This window comes from Stylophora pistillata, chromosome 4, assembly GCF_964205215.1.
Source record: "Stylophora pistillata chromosome 4, jaStyPist1.2, whole genome shotgun sequence".
In the NCBI taxonomy this organism is placed as follows: Eukaryota; Metazoa; Cnidaria; class Anthozoa; order Scleractinia; family Pocilloporidae; genus Stylophora; species Stylophora pistillata.
In genome coordinates, this window is record NC_142522.1 from 7,561,173 (window position 1) to 7,570,396 (window position 9,224).

Here is a 9,224-nt window from a genome sequence, read left to right on the forward strand (position 1 = left end):
CTCATAAAAATGAGGTATGATAAATATAGGAGAAACTGTTTATTTTGGAATTGCAAACTAGGGAAAACCTTTTTTCGTTTGAAAGAAACTTGACTCCGCAAAAAAAATTGGTTTCTACCCTAACGAAGCTCGCCAACTAGAAAAGATCTCGGAAAGAACTCATGATTGTCCAGAAGAGTAATTTAGTGCGACTAAATATTTCACCCACAAGTGAACCTGAATCCATAACAACCGTTAAATTATCTTTGTTTACCTTATAACACAACAGTTGAATTATATTAAGATTAACATATTTTTAGCAAATCTGTTTATTCTAAGAATTGCAGTCCGATTACGTGTATCTGTATTTCGCTTTGGTTAATCTTGTGTACTTGAAAAAATTAGCCTTTGCGATAATCACAAATCAGAAAAGATCGAAAGAACCGAATCAACATTAATAGGGAGCTTTAGCAACGAGAGCGGCAACGGCAACGAGAACAGCAGAAAACAACAGGCTTAATGAGCAAAAACAATCGCCCTGCACGTGCGTTTAACATTTTGGTACATTTCTTTGCCTTTCTCGGCCAAACAAAAACGTGAAATAACCAAATTTTAGGTTTTCTCGAGAACGTGAGCGCATGACGGTTAATTTTTCATTCTTTTTCCTTACTTTAACGCCCTTCGTAGTGATGTAGTCCCTGAATAGTTCGCCAGCATTTTCCAAGTGAAACGCATCGGAATAATCTCGAAAGAGTCACAAAAACGAAAAGTTAGATTTTGACACGACGTTTTCGTTGCCGTTGCCGTCGCCGTCGTCGTTGCTAAAGCTCCCTATTGTCGCAAGGTACAGGGCTAGAACAGTCATTATGTGTAACCAAAAGTTCCCCCCAGGTTAACTTTAAAAGCAACAGCTGATTATATCTTTCACCGCTTCTCTAACGTCTTTGATCCTCCAGCAGTACAGAATCGGGTTCAGAGACGAGCCCAGAAAAATAATTAAGACAATCATTCTAAAAACCTCACCCGACAGTTTTCTTTGTATGAATAGTATACTCGCCACTTAAAATGAAAGATAACAAATAAGTGTAGTTATTTGTATCCATGCTATACTAGATACCATCTCTCAATATCTTGCTATGTTCGGTGGAATCACTCCTCCGTTTGAGAAGTTGTTGGGCTTGTACTTGCCGTTGATGATGGTCGAGAAGGAGGTAGAAAAGTTGATGTAACAGAATACGGAAGTCAGAAGGGAGATTAACATTAAAACCAAGGCTGTAGCTCGGACAGGTCCAGGGTCCCGCGAGATAAATCTCCATGCACCCAAAGCCACACCCAGAAGTCAAAAACAAATTATAATGGTCCAGACTCGGTTTAATGTTACAATATGTCTGTATCTCAGACACAACAACAGCCCAAGAAGTCGATCCGCACTTATTGCTGTTGACGTTAAAGTAGATACTGTTCGCAAAAGTTAAACTCGAACAAGAGGCTAATTGAATTAAGAGGAAAGATATCGAAGATTTGTTTGCTATTCTGCATATGATAAAGGCGATGGCTATGAAAATTTGCGAGTAAAGACCAGTAAAAAAAATCAGAGACTGCGACACATCGAAACCAATGTTTTGTTGGTGGATAAATGGAAGTCACTCTGTGAAGAGCAATTAAGATAAGAGAATTACCCAGTAATGCGATGATGGACAATTAAAAAGTTCAGGCAGGCAAGAAAAATGGATACGCTCGCTGGTATCGATGACTAGTTTATACATTGTGATTCTTCCGACTTGAAGGCATTATTTTCGTTTCCTGTAGCAATGTTGACCACTAGATATGACGAATTTCAACTAGTACTTAAATTTGCATTTTGAAAGGTGCTATACGCCAAAACGTATTTGACGTGCACGCTGGGTTAGAGTTAGGTTGATATATTTTCCTAAAAGGTAGGGCTTTTTCTAAATGTCATGAAAGTGCCTCTTGCTTAGCCGCTGTCTCTAGTCACGTGATTTCAAGAAAGCACATTCAGTTGACCAATGAGAAACAGTGTACGTAGGAGTGGTGAGAAGAAGTATTGATTTTCGCTGCTGTAGATTAAAGTGGTGCACTTCTTTTGGTTCCTTAGTTGATTGCAAACCGATATACTTATCTCAGGAAATAAAATTTTGACAAACACTTTTTGACAGTTTCGTGCCGGTCCTGGGAAGCTTTGCAATCATATCGGAACAAACTGTTGAATCGAATCTCTTCAAAAACAAGACATAAAGGGACATCGCTTTTAATTAATATTATGAAGAGTAAGACTAACATATAACTAACTATAACCATAACAATTTCTGAAATAAAAAAATTGATTCATTTGCGAAAGGGCTTTCGATATCAATTACCCAAAACGCAGTCATTAAAAAACTTTGACAAATGCGAAATGCAAAGTTTTAAGAGGTCCTTTAATAAAAAGGTGAAAAAAGAAAAAAAAACACGAAAATCGGCCACTGAAAGTGGTGAAAGACACGATTACCTCAGTGTTGTTATGAATTCAAATAAACCCCCAGGATGAAATTTTGATTTGCACCTAAACTGTTCCGCTAGTCTTGTAGACTTTACAATAATCATAATTCGATCCTTTGGAATCGTATCTTGTGAGTTTTGCGGTAACTAATTCTTCAGGTAGAAAAAATTCACCGAAACAAAATAAAGCGAACGAAAATACACTTACCTGGCCTTTAATTTCTTGGAAAAAACAATTTTGCTGAAAATTTTTTAACCTCAATTTTTTTGAGCGGCTTCCATCAATATGACAATGAAACAAATATCTTTGAATAATTTGAATGACCAAAATAAAGTGATAGATTAGACTTTACCCTGCTGGCAGAGGCGTTTATTTGTTAACTTCCCCTACGGTCCACGTAAAAATAAAGTTCTCTGCGCTCGGCCTGTTAAATCTTCTTCGAGCATGTGCGGCCTGTTGCTTAGAAACAAACTAGTTTCCGAGGTTCATATATTTTGAACTGCGGTATTAGATACGTATGATGCACGATCCTCGCAGTAGATAGCGCTATTTATGCAATAGCGAAAATCAGACCTGAAAAAAGTCAGGCCTGTACGGGACTCGAACCACTGACCTCTGCAATACTAGTGCAGCGCTCTACCAATTGAGCTAACAAGCCAACTGGGAGCAGGCCGTTAAGTTGATTCGTAATAAACCCGTGAAAGTGATAAATGAAATACAATGAATATATGAAGTTCATATATTTTGAACTGCGGTATTAGATACGTATGATGCACGATCCTCGCAGTAGATAGCGCTCAGACCTGAAAAAAATCAGGCCTGTACGGGACTCGAACCACTAACCTCTGCGACACTAGTGCAGCGCTCTACCAATTGAGCTAACAAGCCAACTGGGAGCAGGCCGTTAAGTTGATTCGTAATAAACCCGTGAAAGTGATAAATGAAATACAATGAATATATGAAGTTCATATCTTTTTTTTTTTGAACTGCGGTATTAGATACGCATGATGCACGATCCTCGCAGTAGATAGCGCTATTTATGCAATAGCGAAAATCAGACCTGAAAAAAAATCAGGCCTGTAAGGCTGTACGGCCTGATTTTTTTTTTTTTCAGGTCTGATTTTCGCTATTGCATAAATAGCGCTATCTACTGCGAGGATCGTGGTTATTTCTGGCAGTTGCCTGACGATTGCTTCGCAAGAGGCATGAAACTCAGAGTTGCAGTAAAAGTTCAAGAAACCTAAATCTTGAGGTATAATTATATATATATATATAAGAGCAGAAATGTAATGGTCAAGAGGCCAACTCCAATGTAGCTTTGTTGGTTTAATAGCTCGACGTTTCGACCGTCTCGGTCTTCCTCAGGAGCATACTCATATATATATATATATATATATATATATATATATATATATATCGTATATATATATATATATACGATATTTATTACCGAAGTATAGTGTATAGACTCTGTCAGACATGGCTTGATCCGGCCTTTTATTTTATTAGTCAGGTGTCCATTATTTCAAAGCCTGTTTTTCCTTTTTACTTGCTTTGAAAGGATTGTATCTGCAGGATCCTTCCTTCTCTTTTTCCATTTGTTTGCAGATAATGCCACCTAAGAGGTCAAGAACCATCAAAAAGGTCAGTGCTGCTCTCGCTCAGGATACCTCCACTCAGGATACATCCAAACCGCTGTGAGTCAAGTCCAGGAACATCTTTCAGGTTACTCTGTTAGTCCTACTTTTCCAAATATCGTCTTCGTCTCTCCAAGTTTACCTACTGATGCTCTGGTTTCTTCGAAACTCAGAGCAAAGATTCTCAGCAATGAACTTACAGAATGACAATGGCTCTACTCCATCACTGGCATTAGAGCCTGTTGCCAAATCCAAAAAGCTCCTAAATATTTCTTCGTGGACAAGCAGTTTTCTTATCTATGTTGGGGTGTAGACTAGCCAGTTTCCTTCAGAGGCCGTTTCGCCTTATTCGTCACTTGTTCTTTCCCAAGGGTTCAACTGTGAATGATGGTATTTCCCATGACTATATCACAGTTAAATACGCATCTATCAGGGATGCCATCCGTTGTATCAAATTGGCTGGTTGCAGTTGTTTTTTAGCCAAAACTGATATTGAAAATGCTTTCGTATCATACAAGTCCGACCAGATGATCATGGTCTCTTGGGTATGCAGTGGCGTTACCCCCTCCCCCCTTTTACTTTGACCGCTGTATGCCTATGGGTTGTGCAAGCTCTTGTAGGACATTTGAAATTCTTAGCACAGCAGTTGAATGGGTTGCCCATCATAAGCTAAAAATAGATCATATCATTCATCTGTTGGATGATTTTCCAATTATTGCCCCAGAAAAGCAACTTTGTCTGACTCAGCTAGATTTGTTTATTGATCTTGGTTCATATGTTGGCATTCCCATAGCACCTGAGAAAACCTGCGGCCCTCTTACTACGTTCTCTTTTGAAGGCATTGAACTAGATTCGGTGTTGCGGGAAGCTCGTTTGCCTCCTTAAAAAATACGTACACGTTCTTCTTTGATTTTAGAATGTTGCTTAGGAAGAAGGTCGCCTTGCGGGAGAGACGATCTTTAACGGGCCTTTTAAATTTTGCTTGTTCCTATCGTTTAGCTTCTCTGCCTGACCCCACTACATCTGAAATGATCAAACTCACTTTGCGGGTTACAGTAAAATGAACCCTTTGAGAGACACTCGGTTATAATAATAATAATAATAATAATAATAATAGTAATGGTTTATTAAACTCTCTTGCAGTCACTTACTGAGTTAACGAGTTATGATACAATGAAAACTTAATAAGAACGACTATGTACATTTCTGTATACATTAAGTACAAGTTATATACACCACACGGAACATACATCACATTTGTTAAAAATACTTAAAAGTTAAAAAGTCTTCGGTGCGCTTCGTTCTACAGGTAGTAACGTTTCTGTAAAGATACAACTGGTCTGATTTGTGTCTGAGGTTATAGGGACAGGTATCGTCTAAGCGTGTTGGTAGAAGAGGATGGAGAGGGTGGTTTGAGTCCTTCATTTTGCACATATACTCTTTACATATCTTATCTCTTTTATACGCAAGGGTCTCCACCCGTGCTAACTCGAGGGCTTCTGAGTAACTATCGGCACATGGGAAAATTATCTTAAGCGCCCTTTTCTGTATGGATTCAATTTTGTCAGACAGATAACCTGGAATGGATTGCCATACTGGTACGGCGTACTCTACAATAGATCTAACAGCGCTTGTATAGACCTTTAACATGCTACCTTAGTCAACGCCGGCTCGACGTAGACTACGCAGAGAGTACAGCTTCTTGCAAGCTTTTTTATGTATGTAGTTAACATGACTATTCCCCCTAAGGTCGCTATCGATGAATACTCCTAGAATCTTGTAAGTCGATAAGCGTTCTATAGTGTTATTACCAATAACTAATGGTCTGAGAGTAAAATTAGGATACGACATAAAGTTAATTAACATCTCTTTACATTTAGTAGGGTTTAGTCTCATGTTATGGTCCATGGAGAATTCGTGAATGTTAGAAACGATCGTATTGAGCAGACTGATAGAGTTCCTGGGTAGTATTTCTATGGCAGACGTGTCATCCACAAACTTGACTCTCAGGTGCCAATCAGCTAAAAGATTGTTTGTCATTATTGTGAAAAGTATCACTCCTAATTTAGTTCCCTGCGGCACACCTCCCTTGAGGAATTTCCAATCTGATAGTATTGTACCTATTCTTACAGCTTGCTGTCTGTCGGTTAGGAAGGCCTCGATCCAACTGATGAGCGCTGGATCAACTTCTAGTTTTCGCAATTCAGTCATTAAGATGTTGTGGTCAATTAGATCAAAGCCTTTCGAGAAGTCAGCGAAGAAGACCCGAGCTCCTAGATCAGTACAATCTACTGCCTCGTAAATGGCTTGTAACATGAATAGAAGAGCATCTGTTGTCGAGTGGCCTCTACGCGCAAACTGTCGCGGGTCGATTTTTCCATGTAACTGTGGCAGTAGTTTATTGCATGTGAATCCCTCCATGACTTTTGCCAGAGTACACGTGAGCGATATCGGGCGGAGATCGCTCTTTATTTCTCTTGGTGGGTTTACCTTTGGGATTGGGGTGACGATGGAAGATTTTAGAAGTGATGGGATGTATCCCTCCTTAAGAGACTGGCTATAGATGTTTCGAATGACGGGGGCTAGTTCGTGTTCGAAGTCCTTAAGCAATTTATTTGGGATGTTGTCGGGTCCTACAGCTTTCGCCACATTAAGCGACGACAGGGATCGAAACAGCTATTACTTTACCCATACTAGAAAATATCATCTTGGTCTGCGAACAAACTAAATCATAAAAAAAAAAACAAAACAAAACAAAACAAAAAATTAGCTCAGGCCATGTATGCTGTTACGTTCTTTTCGGCCCTTAGACCCACAGATCAGGGATTTTGGACGTGGAAACTCTAATGCATTTCTACGATATATATGAACCTTCACAATGGGGTCTCTGTCAGCCCTCCAGGCGTAGTTCAGTATCATTTGCCCATGCGTGCAGGGGGATACCGTATAGACATGGTAGACTTTCCCAAACATGGCACAGATCTGGTGTGCAAGGGCCACTGGTATCTGTGCTATGTTTGTCTTAATATTACAGTGAATATGGAATATTAGAGTATGAACAACCTCTTAGATTTAGATAAATTAAATCTCCTGAGTATAGTACACTCTTATATTGCTTCATTAAACCATGTGTGCGGAGGGCCATTCGGTAAATGGGTTACGCAAATATAGTTCATTACCTTGTAGAGCTCCACGGTGTATTATCAGTGTTACCCTGAAGGGATTAGGTAGGGCCAACTTAGGAACATTTGAGCAGGGGCCAACTGTTTCCTAAAATGGCAAATGTCCTGAGCATAAATTGAAGGTGCAACCATAAGCCGCTGTAATTTAGAAATGGCTGCTAAGCAAGGGCCAGTAGTTTGACCTTTTACGATAGGTTTATTTGGTAGTGCTAGTTTCGGGGACATTGGGGTAAGGGCCCAATGTTTCCCCTCTGGGCCACTTTCTCTGGCCTGTAAGTAGGTGGAGTTCTTAAAGTAGTTTATTTAACGGTTTGTCATCTCATTCTAGGATGACCTGCCTAAGGGGCGGTTGTACAAGGGCCAACTGTTTCACAAGCATGATAATAATTTCGTTAGTATTAACATGACATTGAATACTAGCTTTCAGTCTATCATTCACGCCAGGGGGCACTAGGATGGTTTCCTTGCCAGTGTGAGCTGCGTTGTTTTCTTACTGTAGTTTTTGTTTAGGCACTGTGCATTGCTTGGGCTTCGGGTGGGGCGGCCCTGTCTTTCGGGTCGATCAGGGCTTTGGCGTGTTTGCCCTCACCTTTGCTAGGATTAGGTTTTATTTCCGGTTTTACTGTAATTTGATTTGGTATTAAAAATAAACTGCCACTCAACTAAGTGGCCAAATTACGGCAAATAAAGGTTGTCCATTTAATTCTCCCAGCAAACCGAGCTCACCCCTCGCAATTCACAGTGTACAGCACTAGGTTATTGGCAAGCGAGCAAGAGGCATAAATATATATGAATAGAATAAATGTTTGAAAAGAAAATATACAGCGATATTAAAATATGGTTTACATAAAATCCGTACGCAATACAAGTTATATATTTTTTATTAGAAAGCTTAATGTTCTAGAACTAGTTTTGCAGGTGCTGATAGTAATAGTCCAGCTTACCCATAAAATTTTTTAGCGAAGTTTCTTCCTTTAAACTGTTTGGCAAATCATTCCAAATTCTTGCTCCGGTAAGTGCAAAACTGTTTCTGTAAAAATCTGTGCAACTTTTAGGGAGCGCAAGATTCATTCTGGAAGATCGCAGTCCATAATCATGAAAAGAGGCGCTATCGGTAAACATTTCGGACAGATACGGGGGAGTGAGACCATTCAGTATTTTAAACATCAAAATGGCTTTTTGACGTTTTCTCGTTGTTTCTAATGTCATCCAGCCTAATTTACAGAGAACATCACTAGATCTCTGCAAATAGGAAGCACCAGTTATTATTAGCGCTGCACGGTTTTGGAGCTTTTGCAAATTAACAGTCTGTGTTTCACTTATACTATCAAAAACAATGCAACAATATGTAAAGTAAGGCTCAATTATTGACCTGTAAATGTCAAATAGGTTTTCTGTTTTTAGAAAAGGTTTAACCCTGCTTAGAACACTCAAATTACGGGTAACCTTCTGTCTTATACTTAGCATGTGGCTATCCCAAGTTAAATATTCATCGATGTCTACACCAAGACATTTAACGGATTTCACTTTATCCAAATCGGTGTCTAACAAAGAAAGAGCAATATCCTCTTCCAGGCTCGCCACTCTTTGTCTTGATCCTACAACCATAAAATCAGTTTTTAAAACATTTAGGGGAAAAATTTAGGGTGGGTGGGTAGGTAGGTAGGTAGGTAGGTAGGTAGGTAGATAGATTTATATCATGGAACATTTCTCGCAATCAGAAGGGCTATTTTATTTACACTTACATTCATTAAATTCACGAGACTGTTTTTTGGTTTTTTTTCCACGTACTTCATTAACAAACTGTATCTGGTAATCTCATAAACTAATCTATATAAATAATTTTCAGGGACATAAATCGAGTGATTTCTACGGTGTGGAAAAAATTACTGTTCTTTTGGATCTGTCACGAGTATAGAGATTTTC